The following is an 18519-nucleotide window of genomic DNA, read 5'->3' as shown; positions in this document are numbered from 1 at the left end:
TTCTAAAGTCTGATACTGGTGAATGTAAATTTATCTGGAAAAGGGATTTTTGCAGATGTAATTAAGTAATGGACCTCGAGATAACATCATCCTGTATTAACTGGATAAAACCTAAATCCAATGACAAGTCTCTCTATATAAAGATGAACAATAGAGACACAGGTAAGAAGGTCATGTGAAGATGGAGGCAGAGATTGTAGTTACGCTGCCACAAGCCAAGGAATCCCAGGAGCCACCAGAAGTTGGAAGAGGCAAGGAAGGATCCTTCCCTAGAGCCTTGAAGGGAGCATGGTCCTGCAGACACCTTGATTTCAGACTTTTGGGCTCCAGAACTGGGAAAGAATAAATTTCTGTTGTTTTAAGCCACCAAGTTTATGGTAATTTATTGAACAGCTCTAGGGAAATAATACAGGAAGACTAAAGAAAGACCTTGGAAAGGATATGACACTTCAACTAGACCTTAAAGGAAGAGAAGGATTTTGATGTGCTGAGGAGCAAAAAGGGCATTCCAGGTTGAGGGAACAGCATAAGCAAAGACATGGAGATATAAAATGGAGAATGTTCATGGGGTTGGAGTGCCAGCTATGTAGAGCTGTAAAGGTATTGGGACTGTTTCATGATTATTAGTTTAGGGATTTGAACATGTTGTTATACAAAGTTTAGGAAGCCATTAAAGATTTTGAAGGTTTGAAGTAACAAGAGAGAATACCCTGCTATTTAACAAAGCTGAGGACACTCACTGACTGCTCTGAACAAGTAACCACACTGGGTAGTGTGTTGATTCCACATTTCTTAGATGCCAATGGATTGGTTTGTGTGTAGCCAAAAAGGATGCTCAGGGAGTATTTGTGTTAGATGAATGGGAACATCTCTTTTCTTGCCTTGTTCTGCACTTACTCTTTTGAATACCTATACTGGGCAGGATCTACTTAGAGACTGCATAATCCCCAGAACAATGTCCTTGGGGATTTGGCATGATTGCCTATGTGTATGGACCCAAAGAGACTAGTTAAGGGAAGCACAGGACTTGAACCCAGCCAGAGTTTGTTTCCAGACCAGTCTGTTTCCTTCCTAATGTAATTTTCTCTCATTCTCCTTTACCTATATTATTTCTATATGGTCTGAGCCAGTCATTACTCTCCACATTATACTATCACTATCACCATCATAACCACCATTATCAAAATTAGCAGCAGGAGCAGCAGCTATTAACAGGGCAAAAGGAGAATATTATGGGTACTGCTAATGTAGATAGAAGGAAGCTCACAACTTCTCCATCAATGACTTAGGAAAGCCTTCCTGCAGAAACGGAGATTTTAGAAACTTCTGCAGTACATGCACAGACATATTTATTATATGCCACTATATGCCAAACCTTTTGCCAACTGTTTTTATACACCTAACTCATGAACTTCTCACAAATTCTCTGTGAGGTAGAGATTATTATTATTAGCTTCTTTTTACAGAGGAGGAGATTATGGCTTTGAGAAGACTCAGTAAAACCGCTTAGGATCACATCAGTAAGGTACAGAACCCAAGGTCATTTGATTCCAAGTCCAGTGCTTACCCTGCTTTCCTCTACCTTTGTTGGTGGGGGTGTCAGAACGAGATATAGACTAAGGTGTTGGATTTTATACGAAAAGGAGTCCTTTAAGGTCCTTCCTTCAAGGAGAAGAGAGAAGTGTGTACAAGAAGCTCTGGACCAGATGTTTCTGGGGCTAGTTGAGCTCAGTCTGGCTGGGTCTCCTCACTCTAGGACTACTGTTCAAACCATGAGACTACATTGCAATTTCCAATGGTGAACATTTGACACTTCTAATACCTTCCACACTGAATAAGACCTGTGAATTTGTGCCTGAGGGAGCTCACACTGTGCAGGTCACTCTGGGTGGTGCCTAATCCAGGGAAGCCCAAAACCCACATCATACATTTGACAATTTATCCACAGATTGCTGTGCCACTTGGGCACACAGCTACATGCTGGAGAGCTGTCTTACACTGGTATGATCTGGTTAAAGAAGCCTGCTGATCCCTCTCCAAGGTCCTGCCCTGAGCCTGGACACACTTCCTCACCACCCACACCTCAGCTCTCACGTTGCTCAGGACCTCCTCAGTGATGCCAGGCCACAAACATTTGGCCTGTGGCTTCATCTAGGGCTTCTCCCATGGCCCTTGGCAACTGAGGATGGAAATGGTTTTCTCTAGACCTCAATTCCCTAACTTTGAGTCACTCATCCTGTCTCAGCATGTTTCAAAGGCTCACCCCGAGAGAGAGTGGCAGAAGATGTTTCTTCCTAGGCTGGCTTTGAACACAGCAGCCATGGCACCTGAGCATGCTGGGCAAATGGGGGTCAGGACACCCCAGACACTCTTGATTAGAACCAGCATTTTGCTCATCTTGTCTCAATTTGTGGGCTTAGCTGTTGCAACTCAGCTCTACCACCATAAAAACAATGAGTTCAACTAAAAATTTTATTTGTTTGTTTTAAGGTTTAAGGAAGCAGGCTTCAAGGAGGGGAATATTTGCATTGGAGCATTGTTTTTAAAGAGATTGTTATGAACAAACACCATGATGTATGTGAAAGTTCATCATAATTCATAAATGTTCACCATTGCTACAATCTGAACCCAAAGATTCAGTGCCTCATCTAGTTATCTATCTAGTATGTGGCCATGACCTTTATTGTCCACATTTATAAAGTTGAGAGCAAGAATTCAAGGTAAAATATCCTAGAGTTCCAAAACCTCCCCAGTCTGGCCCTATTCAACTTATCCAAATTTGGCAAGTGGAGCGAGCCCTGGCTCCAGCCACACTACACATGTCACTGATTCCCAAATACATTTCTCACCATCCTGTCTCAGCACTTCCTCAGCTTGTGCTCTTCCCCATGCTCAATATATTCTTCTCCTCACTGCCTGTCATAGTTCTATTTCTCCCTCTGGACCACCACACCTGGTGCATGCCAAGGGACCCCCAAACTCCTTTGGTCTCCTGACCAAAGAGGTCCTGCCTTATTCTCACCTCTCATTCAGCCCTCATTCTGCACAGCCTAAGAGTATTGTTTTCATCCCTAGGCTAATAGACTATAGGATTCTTTGAGGTAATAATATGCCTTTAACTGTCTCTGTTTTCTCCTCCTGATACCTAACACAGGGCCCCAGCCAATCACTAGCTGAATAACTCATAGAATGAGGATTCCTTTGCCCCTCCTAGGATGCTGAAGGAAAAAAATGAAACATTTGTCTATTGTCAAGAGGGAGAGAGCTATGGTTTTTTAATGCCATTTAGGACAAAGGAGGGAAGGTACTGAGGTAGCTTGTTAGTTCCATTCTATTTAAAGGGGGCCCTCAATGTGCTGGGTGCTGCCCCTAAAATAAGAGGAACAGGCAATGCTGGTTTCAGATCTGGATCCCCTGAATTCCTTTTAGGCCATTCTTTGGAATTCACCAGGGAAAGGTGCCATAACATCCCAGCCAGGCATCCTTATTATGATTGTTATATAGTCTCTGGGCACAATAATGGTACATTATATGAAAAACAATATGGTAGTTTCCTCCCTTGTATACATACATGATACTGTGATAATGTTATTCTGTCATTCACCTTGCTTCACCCCTTTTGGATAAGGAGAACATAAATTTGAGCTGAAAAAACACACTGTGTCTGTCCTCAGCATGATAAAAAGAAACTTCCTGGGTCCAGCTTCAGGATGGCAGCATCTCTTATGCCCCCCAATTTCCAGACACTATAGTTCCCTTCACTGAGAACAGGCTGAGTTGTGGGACTGTTAGGAAGTATGGCAGGCTGAAAACCACAGAATCCTTGACACTTGGTTGGTATCTGAAAGGTTGTGGCCATTTTGGAGTACCAATTCTAGAGGCTAAGAATTATCCAGGCATGTAACATGGAAGTGATGGAGGAGTTAAATGTTTTCTCCAAAGAGAAACTCTAGTAAATGCTCTTTAATCTTTGTTATCAAGCTCTATTAGCTGGTGAATAGGTTATTCTCTCAATTCCCCCCATGGAAAAACTGAGGGTCAGAGAGGTTCAGTGATTTGCTGAATATCACAAGTTCGTCAATGGCAAAATTAAGGCCAATACCCAAGATTCTAGGTCTTGGTCTCATATGCTTTCATTACCTTAATTTGCCCCAATGGACATGCTACAATGGACTGTTAAATAGCAGGGACCAATAGTTCCTAAATGGCACCTTCTTGCATTAAGGTCTCACAGTGATTCTCTCCTTAGATCCACCTTATAGGGAGGGCAACTATAGAACAGATCCTTTGTTACTTTTTTAGTCAATAAGATCCCAGGGAAAGGGATGATGTTGACCAAGACAGCTGTCTTGACCTGAGTTTCACCCTAGACAAAGCAAAGATTGTAGTGAAAATCTGATCAGTGCCTTTACATTGAGTGCCTCTGTTGTGCTAGGTACTGTGTTCAGACTTGGACACCAAAGTTAAAAGTACCCATTGTCAAGTGAAATCAGTATCTTGAAGAGATATCTGCACTTCCATGTTCACTGTAGCATTATTCATAATAGCCAAGGAATGGAAACAACCTAAGTGTCTGTAGATGGATAAATGGATAAATAAAATATTGCACACACACACAGAAACAGAGAGAGAGAGAGGGAGAGAGAGACAGAGACAGAGAGAAATATTATTTAGCCTTTAAAAAGAAGGAAATCTTTTTTTTTTTAAGATTTTATTTATTTATTTGACAGAGAGAGAGAGAGCACGAGAGAGGGAACACAAGCAGGGGGAGTGGGAGAAGGAGAAGCAGGCTTCCTGCAGAGCAGGTCAGATCATGACCTGAGCCGAAGGCAGATGCTTAATCACTGAGCCACCCAGGCGCCCTTAAAAAGAAGGAAATCTTGCCATTTGTGACATGGATGAACCTGGAGGACATTATAGTGAAATAAGCCAGACACAGAAAGACGAATACTGCATGATCTCACTTCCATGTGGAATCTGAAAAAGTTGAATTCATAAAAACAGAGAATAGAATGGTGTTTACTGTGGGCTGGGGATGGGGGAAATGGGGACCTGTTGGTCAAAGGGTATAGTTTCAGTTATTCAGGATGAGTACGTTCTGGAGATCTAAAGTACAGCATGGTAACTATAGTTAACACTGTATTTTATACTTGAAATTTGCTAAGAGAATTTGTCTTAAGTGTTTACACCAAAAAATATATATATATAACTACGTGAGGTCATGGACGTGTTAATTAGCTTGATTATGGTAACCATTTCAAAATGAATACATATATCAAAACATCACAATGTACACCTTAAATATAAACACATTTTATTTGTAAATTAAAAAGTACCTGCTCTCCTCTCTTTAAGTGAACCGTATAGAAGGGGAAGAAGATACATAAGTGGACAGTGTTAGTATCATATGCTGAGTATAGTAATTTAAGGTAAACCCAGGTGCAATGGGAACACAGAGGAAGGCACCTAGGCTAGGCTACAGGTAGAGATCGGGCCTCAAAAGCTTTCTTGAAATAACTACAACTAACAACAGTGCCTTGCCCATTGAAAGCATTCAGTAAAAGTTGGCTATGATTACTATGGCAGTAGACAATATCCCTGCCCTCAAGGAGCTCACAGTCTAGCAAGGAGAAAGTACCAATTATGACTATAATAATTTGTAATTTGTGCTCAAGGGTCTGTTGGAGAAAACAAAAATGGATAATAGCCCACATCCAATGAATGCTGCCTAAGTACCATGCACTGTTCAAAGGATATCATATATATTTTTTCATTTAGTTCCCACAACTACCCTATGTTTAGTTCCATTTCTTCCAATTATAGATGGGGAAACTGAGGCATAGAAAAGTAAAGTAACTTGCCTAAGGCCAAGTTAGTTACAACTAATAAATGGTGCTAAGTAGTCACATATGAGGGGGAAAAAAGCAGCTCCTGATACATGAAAGCTGGCTTGGCATACACAGGCAGGCCATGTTGTTCCCCTGTTGGATATACACAATCTCACAAAATACCAACATCAGACAAGGTTACTCTGAGAACATGATAAAATGAGACAAAACAAGGGCACTTCATAATGTAGTCTAAGCATAAACAAAAACAAGGTCACTATATCAACCACAAAAGCTTTATCCCCACTTCAGTCTACCCAAATCTTACAGATAAGATTTATTAAGATGCCCAATCATAGAATTACCCTTGCTTGCTGATGGCATTTAATACAGAATGAACCCCTACTTCCTAAGACTCTCCTTTTCTACCACACTTTTACTAAGACACCCTATGATTCCTTATTGTATTAGTCTGCTAGGACTGCCATAACAAAATACCACAGACTGAGTGGTTCAACAACAGAAATTTATTTTCTCACAGTTCTGGAGGCTAGAAGTTCAATATAAAGGTATTGGCACATTTGGTTTCTCCTCCAACTTCTCTCTTTGGCTTGCAGATGGCTGCCTTTTCGTTTTGTCCCCACATCGTCTTTACTCTGTACACATATGCCCCTGGTGTCTCTTTGTGTGTACAAATTTTTTCCTCTTATAAGAGCACAAGTCAGATTGAATTTGGGCCCACCATAACTGCCTCATTTTAACTTAATCACCTCTTTAAAAGTCCTACCTCCAAATACAGTCCCCTTCTGAGATGTTGGGGGTTAGGGCTTCAACATATGAATTTGGGAGGGGACACAGTTCAGCCCATAACATCTATGATGTGCATTCTCCCTCACTGTAACAAGTAATAAACCTAACTTTTTCAACAATAGGTGTGTTCCTGCTAGTCTTCGGGTGGAGAGCACTGACATAAATTATAACTGGTAACTAATAAAGAAGAGCATATGTGGTTAATACATGTGAAAACAATGTGCTTTCCAACAATGGGAAAAGAGCAATTCATTGTGACCATTGAGATCCAGCCAATACACAGTGTAGCATTTCACATGTTCAATATTATTTGTTTTTGTTTTTGAGGGCAGAAGCCAAATCTTTTTTTTCATATTTACCCCGGGGCCTGAAAGATGCAAATGTATTTGCATAGTGCTTAACAAATGCAAGATAAAGAAGATATTGTTTCTATTCTCAAGGTGTGTATATCTAACTTCTTTGTGACCCAATTTTCTCAATTGTAAAATGGGACTAAAACAATCGTGAGGATTAAGTAAAATCGTTTGTGTAAATTCTTAGCACAGTATCTGGCACATAATAAAGACTCAGTAAGTGTCCATTATTTAAGGATGAGCTATTATTTATGGATGAGTTTCAAAGATACAAAATGAGAGGGGGAAAGGGCAGGAATGTTCCAAGCAGGTGGAATGTTAGAAACCAAGGCACGGAGATGACAAATTGTAAAAGGGCCCCTATGCCCGACAGACACTATACTGCTCAGCAATGAAAGACCCATGGAAGGAAACCCATATTTTGTTGACAGTGGGATATCTAGAACATTTGCCTCTTGTACTTTGCCAAAGAAAGAGAACCTCCCCCCCCCCCGACCTGTGCTATTTCTGGGGAGGGGTTGTGTGAGAGGCCATAGAGGCTTTGCTGAGGGTAACAGTGAGAAGTTGCCCACATCCAGTCTGAAAGCCTGAATGGTGGCAGCAAAATGAGGCTGCAGCTGTGGCAGCAGAGACACCTGAAATTGGGCCCTGACTGACTGGAGAAGCTGTGCTTTGGCAATGGGCTGCTGGAGCAAGTATACACAAAATAATTTAGTTTTACCCCTTCTGTTCTAGCACCAACCTTTCCATCTCTTGCCCTGGCTCCTAGTGGTGGTGGTTCAAAGGCTCAGGCCCCAACCTTACACCCAGGGCTCCAGGGTGCTAAAGAGTCCCTTCTGGGTTGCTCTACAATCCCTTGCCATTTCCCGTTGGGTTCCCAGGAATTCTGAATTCGGTAATGATCACCTAAGGGATTTCTCAATGACCGCATTCAGGCAGATTCCTTTTCCTTCCCGGCATATTCATGTTCCCTTCTTCTCTCCTTCTTTATTCCAGAAAACTCCCCTTTCCAATTCTCTGGGGAATGGCCCTTCATCCAACCCTTCATGACCCAAGCCCCTGGGGGCCTAGGCTCTGAAGTTAAGGGTAGGTAGAGATCGTCGAGATCGAAAGGTTAGATGCTTGGTGGAAGAAGCCATTGGACTGTTCTTCCCCAAACTTCAGAGCGCCCCTCTCTGTACACATAACTGCCCTAAAAGATGTGGGAGAGCGGTGTCCGGCTGCGGGTCTGTCTAGGAAAGAACGCGCCACCGGCGCGGTGGACTGGGCTGGCTGCAAGAATGCGAGTGGGGGGCGGGGTGGGGTGGGGAAGGGGGGTGCGCGCCCTTTATGACAGGTGGCCGCGCAGTGCGCGCTCCCGGGCGCCTAAGGGGAGGGAGGGACAGACGGACAGAGTGGGAGGGGGCACATGAGGAAGGGACCGTAGACAAGGTAGAGAGCGCAGGAGGGAAAGGGAAGGCTGTGCTGGGGAAGGGAGATACAGGGGGGAACGCGGCCAGCAAGCACAACCGTGTTGGAGGAAACAATGGCAGGGGCAATAGCGATGGTGGCAGCCGAGGCAGTCCCACTCTGGGCACCTTTCTGAATGGGCAGAGGCATCTCAGGGAGAAGGGGAGACCAGGCAGCGCCCGGCGAGGCTCTGAGAAAAGCCGCGGAGGGAGGGGAAGGAGGAGGAGGAGGAGAGAGGGGGGAGGGGGGCCGAGGCAGGGGGAGAACCCGGGACGGAAAACCAGTAGCATCAGCATCAGCATCAGCATCAGCAGCCGCCACCGCCACACCAGTAGCAGTAGCAGTCGCGGCAGTAACAGCATTTAGCAATAGCTTTAACGACTACGGCGACAGTAGCAGCCGCCCTCCTTCTCTCTCCCTCCCGCCGACCGCCGCAGCCACCGCACTGAGAGGGCTCCAGCGCCGCGCGCGCAGCCCGCTGCTGAGGTAGCCCGGCCCGAGCGTGCGGTGGTGCACCCGAAGCACGGAGCCCGGGAGCAGCCCATGGTCACTGCGGCGCTGAGTTTCAGGGCCAGAGCCCGACAGCTCTGACTCCATCTAGCACCGCGGCGGCGGCGGCGCCTGAGGGACACAGGCGCGTCCACCTGGCGGGCCTGGCGCATGGAGCTGAGGCAGAGGCGGCGGCGGCGGCGGCAGCAGTAGCAGCGGCGGCGGCGGCGGCGGCGGCGGCAGCTCAAGCAGCTGCGGCGACGGCGGCAGCCCAGCCTTGACTGCGACCGCGCTAGTTCCAGCGCCCGCTGCCTGAGCCCGCCAGCGACTTGCGCCTCCTGAGTCGGCCTGGGAGGTGAGTACGAGCGTTACCAACCAGCTCCCTGGCCTTCTCGCAGGCTCCCCGGCTGGCTCGAGGTGGCAAGGGGTGGAACGAATTGAGGGAAGCCAAGCTCAAAGAGGAGGAAGGGAAAACGGAAGGGAGGACCTCTGTGTGAGAATGGCGTGCATTTGTGTGTCTGTGTACGAGGGAGCGAGGCGGTAAGGGCGAGAGATCTCGGCTAGCCCTGACAGGCACTGCAATCTAGGAAAGGCCTCTGCTTGCGCTGGGAGAAGGGGGAGGGGAAGCGAGCGGGCCGGAGCCTTGGCGCTCACACGCACACAGCCGGGCATCGAAGACAGCAGTGTGCCGCCTCCTTTCGGGCTGGTGCCGGAGAGATCCTGGCCACGGAACTGGCACCAACACCGCACGCTTCCGCGCGAGCGGGAAAACCCACGCGGCGGCCGCGACTGGGAGCCAGGGCCAAAGCGGCAAAGGTGCGAAGTACGGTCGTCAGCGCCCCCTACGCGCTTGGGGCTGCCCTGCCAACCAAGGAGCGCTCCCCAGCACACGCCACCCGACCGAGGGCCGCGGTAGGGTGTGTGTCGGGGGCCCCAGCGAGCCTCGCCCAGCTTGTCACCTTCGCGGAAATTGGCCCTCGGCCCCTTCCCGCTTTCGGTGGCAATCGAATTGACACTTTCCTGCGTGGCTTCTGGTGCTTCGCTCTGCCGCGCCCCGCTGCACACGTCCGCTGGGGTCTCGCATACCCGGTGGGGCTGGGAGGCCGCGAGCCGGTGTGGGGAGCGGGGCCCGCTCCGGGAAAGTATGGAAAACGCGCCGCTGAGTTGGCGCCGTTCTGCTGAGGAATCCAGTGGTTTCAGCATGACTGCTTCTCTGTCTGATTCGTGAGGGACCGAATCACCCGCGCAAGGTTTCCTGTCTTTTTCGAAGTTAAAAAAAAAAAAAAAAAAAATTTGGCATCTCCATTTCAACATCGGCACACTTGATTTTTGTCGAGCTTCTGGTTGCATTTTGGAATCAGTGGGTTTTATATTTTGCTTTTGGGTTTTGGCTCCCAGCATATTGTTGAATTCTGTGCACAGCAGTGTACTTAGCTATGTGGCCTTTTCCTAACGTTCCATTTTCTAGACTCTTATCTGAAGAGACGTGATTTGTGTGTAGGGCTGCTAGAGCTGTTTTTAAAAAGCATCGAAAGCATGTCAACCAGTGATTTAAATATCTCCTCGGTTGTTTTTGGCAGAGGAGCAGAGTGTGCTGATAGTTCCTGAAATATTTTGCTTGGTGAGAAAAGGTGTTCCAATAGTCTTCTCTGAACTACAGAGACCATTCGGGTTTCAGGGGATGAATCTCCCTTACATCTTTTACACATAGGGTGCCATAATCAAACATTTTATTTACAGCAGTGATGTTCTCGTGGCTGAGGAGAATTTACACTTATTTAAAATACATTTTTAGAAGGGAACAGAAAAGCCCTAAGTAACTGTCATTTTACATATTAACTGGGAAACTGGATAATCAAATAAAACTGGCTGAGTGTCTGAAACTATCCCAGTGAAATATGTGGCTGTGAATATAATTAACCATCTGTCTAGTGAGCAATTTAAATTTGGGCTGGTACATTTTTATTACAGTGTCTAATTTCTGGAAGACTTGTACATTTTACCCAGCAGTAACAACAAAAACGTATTTGCTTACTAGGTCAAAGATTTAATTGTGTGGTGGTGGGATTTCCCTTCCTCCCCGCCCGCCCCCATCTTTCCTAGTCCTCACACCTTGACCTGGGAGATCAAAATGAGCCTCTTGTTTTTGCAAATGGCATATTTGCAATAGAAGAACTCAAACTGGTAGCTAGTGATTAGACATTTTTGTTTCTCAGAAATACCTTCCAATTGCATGCATTTGAGTTGAACAAAATATAATTTTTTGTGTACATGTGTTCAGATGGAGTAGGGTGATTCAACAAAATTCAAGACTTGAAATTTGACTCCATTTACTTTCTTTTATCTTAATTATCCACCTAGCTCTTCCCTAGCTGTCCCAACCACCTTTCCACACTCCACAAACACACACTCACGCACACACAAAATCATATCCTTTTGTCCTTATAACCAGTTTCTTAGGTTAACAGTATTCAGATCTGTGATTTTATCAGTATGTTGAGAAACTGCTTTTTTTTTTTTTGAAATCAAGAGTGTAAAATACAATACCATGAAAGGACATTGTACATATTTTTAAATTTTTCCCTATTATGTGATTTTAACCAGAAATTTGTTACTAGGAAAAAAAGGAATAGATTTTGGGTGGAGATGGAATGGCCCTAGAAGATTAAATTTAAAATAGCTGTTGTTAACATAACAGAACAGAACAGAATAAAAATGAACCACTGATTGATTGTGCAGTGGACTAGAAAAAGTCATTTAAAGGAAAATACTTTTAAAACAAATATTTGGCTAAATAATAGCTTTGATTAATGGGTAACAATTATGTAAGCACATGGTATAATTTGACATATGTCAAGTTTGTTAAATAAATCAACCTGTTCAGTGAATAAATCTTTGATGCATCAATGCTTTTTAAAACACACAGGCACACACACACACACACACACACACAAACCTATAACACCCTGTTGCCAAAGTCAAACAAGTGCAGAACACTGTCACTTTCTCTCTGTTTCACTGCCTCTTTTCTCCATTTTTATTTTTTTCACAATCCTCTGATTACCTGTAAACTACCCAGTAAGCAGAGAGAACTAAAGATATGGTGGCGTTGCCTGTGTTTAGGAGTGGGAGAAAAGAGATGAGGAAAGTGATTAAGTGCTGGATTTTAAACACTCAAAGATGTGCTCATCTGACAAAATCACCATGGAGGTCCTGGTTTCACCAAAGTATTTGCTTAACCAAGAGGCACTAGCCTAACCCAAAAAGCATTCATTGATTGCAGTTTCTCTGTTCCTAAGTCCAGTTCTAGTGAATACTTTTTTCCCCCTCCAAATACCTTAGTAAAGGGAGAGAAGGAGATTCTAACTGGCCTTTGATTGTCACATTATCTTTAAACTTATTTATCTGGTGACACATACGTGGTGTAAGTGTTCCTGCTTGTAGCAACCAAAAAGAGAGAAGAACCAAGGATGATAGGGAAGGGAAATGATATAATAAGGAGTAGGTCATCTGGCTACCCAGCTTTTCCGCTAAGATTTCAGTGACAATAGCCAGACCTCCAGTATCTTTTAAGTCTTCTTTAACATATGAAAATCCCTTTAGAAACTTCCTTTATCTCTATTAAGTTGATCTCCCTCAACTTAAAAGTTTATAATCAATCACTCCTCACAATCACAGTGCAGCTCTTTCTGCCCACAGGTCTTGCCCCCACGTTTTAATACAAACACCTATTTGCACAGAAAAAAACCAAAACAAAACAAAACAAGATTTCAGGTTTGGATATTTTAATTTTTTTTTATTTTTCCTTTTACCTCCAATGAAAAATTTGTCCATCAACTAGCTCCCTCATTAACAGTTTCTCCACCAGAAAGCACCCTTTCAAACCCAAGGTCATAGGGTTGGACATAAAGGACTTGCCATGCTCTTTGTGCCACTTTTCCAGGGCTGCTTGAAAACAAAACAAAGGGCACTGGATGAGACTGCATCATCACTTGGGCCTACCTTTAACTTCAGATCTTTTCTCTCACCAAGAAAATTTCATTTTAGGCAGAAATCACCATTCCTTTCTTCTTAAGCAACACTAGCCTTCTGCAACAGTAAGCACATCACAACCTTGGGGAGATCTGGTCTGGGATGGGGTCAGCCTGGAGGATGGAGGGTGGTGGGGAGAAGCTGCCTTATACTGATGGTAGGGCCTTTCCTGGGCCAACTATAGGTAAGGGATGAGGATGCTCTTTGTCTCTCTTCCCTTCAGTCCTTCATTTCCCTTGGTGATTTGCAGGCCTCTGCTAGGGAATGTGCTCTTTTTGGTCTCTTTTTCTGTTGATAAGCACTATGACCTGATGTCTTTCCCTCCCTTGTTCTCTGGTAGAAAAAGGACTGAAATCTTCAGGACCAACTATTATGCATATAATTTTTATTTTTCTAAAAAGCATTTTAATAGGTCATTGTATCCATTCCCAACAAAATGATTTTGATATAAACAATTATCTACTATTTTCTCAAACACTCCCAAACCTTATTTAAAAAGTTACATCTTTCTCCCTTAGGAGCCCCTTTCAAGTATTACACAACTAGCCTAAGCAAGGAGCTACTCCTAATATTTAACCTGAGGGGGTTTAGAGATTAGAGACCAAGATTATACCGTGGGCCTGATTGCTAGAGTAATGCCAAGCCATCCTCCATTGAGAAAAGGCAAAGAGATAGATTTTCTTTGGGGCAAGTTAAACCATTTCCTCTATGGAGGTCTGTAAGCGGTGTGGCCATATGTTATGGTTTAAACCTCTTGTCCCAGCATACTTACTTCACCCTCAAAGGCGTCCCAGTTTGGACAAAAAATTCTGTGGTCATCCTAACTATAAGGCATCTTTAAATCAAACAAAGAGGTGCTATCTGCATGCTGGAGCAGGGCTATTCTTATTTTCATGAAAGACTGGTGATAGGTAATAAGCTTAAAGCATACCAGAAGGCATTTGGGTTTAGAAAGATCATCTTTACCATGGCTGTTTTAAAACAAAAGAAGGTTGTACAAACAGAAGTGTGAATTCATCTTTTTAGAATATGTTTTGAGAAATGCACAAGTAATTATCTCTCTGTCCCAAATAGTTTGCATGTGGTCTTGCCAAATGTAAATATATAAATTATATCTATATTTATATGTATATATCTATATGTAGCTATTACATATATTTCCATTTGCTTTTTCTGTAATGGTGAAGATGACCTTTTAAACTACTTTCCAGTTCTAAGTATCTATGATTGGCCTTCACTGATCTAGGGCAGGGGTCAAAAGGAAATATGGTCCACAGGCCAAATCTGGCCCACTATGGAAAAAGAATAATGCAAACAGGAAGAAAATGTGAAGCTATTTAGAGTTGCTTTTGCAAATGTTTTCAAGTGTCTCCTTCGTAATTGAGCTTTACTTAGGCCAGTGTTAAAATGGGTCCACATTTCCTGAACATGTACTTATCAGCTGATAGTTAGGGTTTCAGAGATTGTTCAGAACCTGGTGGAGTGGCTGGGTGATGACCCCAAAAGTAAAATCCACATGTGAATTTGTTTGTTTAAGTCCAAACGTTAATAGTGATCTTTTCTTTCCTGCCTGTTGCAGTAACCTAAATTTTGTGGTGCTACTAAATTCTTTCTGGCCTCCTTTCCAATATTTGCCATGTTATTCCAAGCATGCATGTGATTTATTAACCCAGAGACCAGGTCTCAGTAACTTGCTTGAACAGAGACCTTCTGTCTCTTTAGTTACTAAATAACTGGAACACATTCTGAAGACATGCTTTACTGAGTAAGGGAGTAGGAAAAGTGGGCCATCACCACCTAGCTTAGTGGTTCCTAACCCTTATTTTTGGCATGAACTCCTGTGAAAATTCGATGAATGCCAAGGAAACTGTCTACAGAAAAGTGCACATTTACATATATGACACTTGCATACATTTTTAGGAAGTCCAACCATACATTCTGATTTAAAAACCTCTGCACTAGCCTTTGCTCAGTTGTTACAAGAATTCCTGTTGCATGGCTTTCATGGTCATGGTAGCTTGAAATGGAAGCCATGAAAATGATTCTTTCAAGAAAGCCCCTTATTAATATACTTCTGGTCCACTGCTCTCTTACAAGCATTTTTTCTGATTAACCTGCACAAGTATTTTTATTATGAAAAAGGATCACTTAGCACTCACTTTGACTGACTATTCTCACCAAAAACAAGTCAAGGATAGTATCCCTAAATCCTTGATTTGTCAACTTTCAAATTCTTAAGAATGCCTGTTCAACACTCACTCTTCATAAATTCATTATTAATATATGAAATATATTCCATAGCTTTGCGCAGTGACAGTATCGTAGCCAATGAGGTTTATCTGAGGCACGATGATTGCTAATTGAAATATATTCCATAAAACCTCATGCATGTTTGCCTGCCTGCATCTCTCTTTCATCTACCTCTTTTTATATTTTATCTTAGCCAATGGCCTTGACCAAAATAGGGAACTTTTGCTAGCATCGATTGAGAGAGGAAGGTGGTATCCAGATATCTTCATGAGGACCCCTGGTACTCATGGACATTTTGGATTATTAGCCATCCTGGTGATCTAACATGATATATTAAAAGCAAAGCTCCTTAAGCTCTGCAAACAAGAACATATGCCATATCTGTGTCTTACAGTTGGGGTGGTAGGAATCGGTGGTATCCCTATCCATGAATAACTGTTTATCGCTTGTCTCTGCTTTTTATCTTAGCAGTCTGGAGTATGGCAGAGTATGAGGGCTAATAGAATCCTAAATTTGGAAAGGTCATTAATCATTATATCTACTTTAATTAGCAAACATTTATTGAGCACCTACTATATGCTAAGCACTGAGATACTGGGGACAGAAAAGAATAAAACAGATTCTCTTGTCTTATAGGAAATTAGCTTTGTTCCTAGCTAGATCTTTTTATCATCTGTAATAATTTACCCCAGCCTTTTTCTAATTCGATGCATTTTTCTATTGTTTCTATATTCTCCCCACTAAAAAATAAGTGTAGATGCCCTGTTTTTTTTTTTTTTTAAGATTTTTATTTATTTATCTGACAGAGAGAGCACAAGCAGGCGGAGCCCCAGGCAAAGGGAGAGGGAGAAGAAGATTCCCTGCTGAGCAGGACCCCAAAGCAGGGCTCGATCCCAGGACCCTGGGATCATGACCTGAGCCGAAGGCAGACACTTAACCGACTGAGCCACCCAGGCACCCCCCCTTTTTTTAATATATTTTTTTATTTATTTAAGATGCTCTGTTTTAACACAACAGAAAAGCTCATTGCAAACAGGTATCTGTAACTGAGACAAGATTTTCAGCCTTCATGGCACAAATGCTTCTGTTCTCATTTCTGCATTGACTTAGGAGGCCCCATTTAATAAAGAGTAACATGTTTCTTTTCCCTGCAATTCTGAGGCAAGATTTCTATCATTGCTATCACTGGTAATGTGGAATTGCAAATAGCATTAGCCATGATGTATTAACCACTGAGTTAAGACTATAGTACAGAGTTACTGACTTTTGAATAATGAATTGAATGTACTCTGCAAAAAGCCAGCTGTCCATCTTTGAGTGATTTAGTTTTTAACCACTAGTTGGTGATTGTATTAGTTTGCCATGGCTGCTGTAACAAATTATCAAAAACCTGGTAGTTTATAAACAACATTAATTTATTTTCCCACAGTTCTAGAGGTCAGCAATCTGAAATAGGTCTCACTGGGCTAAAGTCAAGGTGTGGGCAGGGCTGCATTTTTTTCTGGAGGCTCTAGGAGAGATTCTCTTTCCTTGCCTTTTCCAGCTTCTAGAGTTTGCCCACATTTCTTGGCTCAAGGACGCCCTCCATCCTCAAAGTCAGCAATGGTAGATTAATTCCTTATATTGCATTCCTTCAATCTTGCTTTCGTTGTCTCATGTCCTTCTCTGACTCTCACTCTTCTGTCTCCCTCTTCCACTTTTAAAGACCTCTGTGCTACATCAAGTCTACCTGGATAGATAATACAGAATAATTTCCTCATCTCAAGATTGGTTGATTTGCAACCATAATTTCATCTGCAACCATAATGCCCCTCCTGATACATAATTTAACATATTCACAGGTTCTTTTTTTTTTTTTTTTTAAGATTTTATTTATTTATTCTTGAGAGACAGAGAGAGAGAGAGGCAGAGGGAGAAGCAGGCTCCCAAGGAGCAGGGAGCCCGATGTGGGACTCGATCCCAGGACCCTGGGATCATGACCTGAGCCGAAGGCAGACGCTCAACCATCTGAGCCACCCAGGCGCCCTATTCACAGGTTCTTGAAGTAGGATGTGGACTACTTTAAAGGGTCATTACTCTGCTTACCACACTGACTTGATTTTTTTTCTTTATCTTTTGAAATAATTGTAGATTCACAGTATGTTGTAAGGACAGAGATGTCTTATATACCCTTCACCCGGTGTCCCCAAATGTTACATCTTACATATATATATATATATATATATATATATATATATATATATATATATATATATATGATCAAAAGCATGAACTCGACATTGGAACAATGGGTGTGTTTAGTTCTGTGTCATTTTATCACATGTGTAGATTTGTGTAACCACTACTACAATCAAGATAAAGTACTCTTCCATCACCACAAAAGATCTTTCTTATGCTATTCCTTTATTTTCTTTATAGTCACACTTACTCCCCTCACTCCCACTATCCCTAACTCCTGGCAATCATTAATCTTTTTTTATATCTATAATTTTGTCATTTCAAAAATATTATATAAATGGAGTCATGGAGTATGTTACCTTTTCAGGTTGACTTTTTTATTCAGCATGCTTCTCTTGAGATCTATCCAAGTTGTTTTATGTATAAACAGTACATTCTTTTTTACTATTGAACAGTATTCCGTAGTATGAATGTATCACAGTTTGTTTAACACTTACCTGTTGAGGAACATTTTGGTTGTCTCCAGTTTTTGGCTCTTACAAATAAAGCTGTACAGGTTAGTGTACAAGTTTTCATGTAAGCATAAATTTTCATTTCTCTGGAGAAAATGCCAGAGTGTGGTTGCTGTATCATATGGTAAGTGCATGTTTAGTTTTTAAGAAACTGCAAAACTATCTTCCGGAGTGCCTGCACATAACTTATCACAATCTACTAGTATCAACATTTTACCTGTTTGAGTAAACTTAAACTTTTATCCTCCCTTATTTATAATATTGTTGAATTAAGTATATCCTCTACATATATTTAGAACCCATCAGACAGTGTTACAATTTTTGTTTCAACTATCAAACATAACTGAGAAAACTCAACAGGAGAAGCAAAGTCAATTGTATTTACTCTTACTTTTGTTTTTTCTGTTGTTCTTCCTTCCTTCCTGAGGTTCTGCAATTCCTTCTTTTATATTTCTTTCCATTTAGAGAACTTTCTTTTGCCGTTCTTTTAGTGCAGGTTTGTTGGCAAACAATTTTCTTTCATCTGAGAATTTCTTAATTTCCCCTTTATTCTTGAAGGATGTTTTCACAAGATATAGGATTCTGAGTTAACAGTTCTTTTCTTTCATCACTTGAAAA

At 42.4% G+C, this 18519-nt stretch overlaps 1 pseudogene; it reads left to right on the top strand.

Annotated features, from left to right (window-relative positions):
* The first annotated feature begins 15260 nt into the window (after positions 1 to 15260).
* LOC123851217 (U4 spliceosomal RNA) lies at positions 15261 to 15462 on the top strand (annotated as a pseudogene).
* The last annotated feature ends 3057 nt before the right edge of the window (positions 15463 to 18519 follow it).

The sequence above is a fragment of the Mirounga angustirostris genome, unplaced genomic scaffold (genome assembly GCF_029215605.1).
Source record: "Mirounga angustirostris isolate CCGP_5_RB_7025 unplaced genomic scaffold, mMirAng1.0.hap1 SCAF_11, whole genome shotgun sequence".
Classification (NCBI taxonomy): domain Eukaryota; kingdom Metazoa; phylum Chordata; class Mammalia; order Carnivora; family Phocidae; genus Mirounga; species Mirounga angustirostris.
Note: the sequence above shows the minus strand (reverse complement) of the source record. Positions and strands in the feature narration are given on the sequence as shown.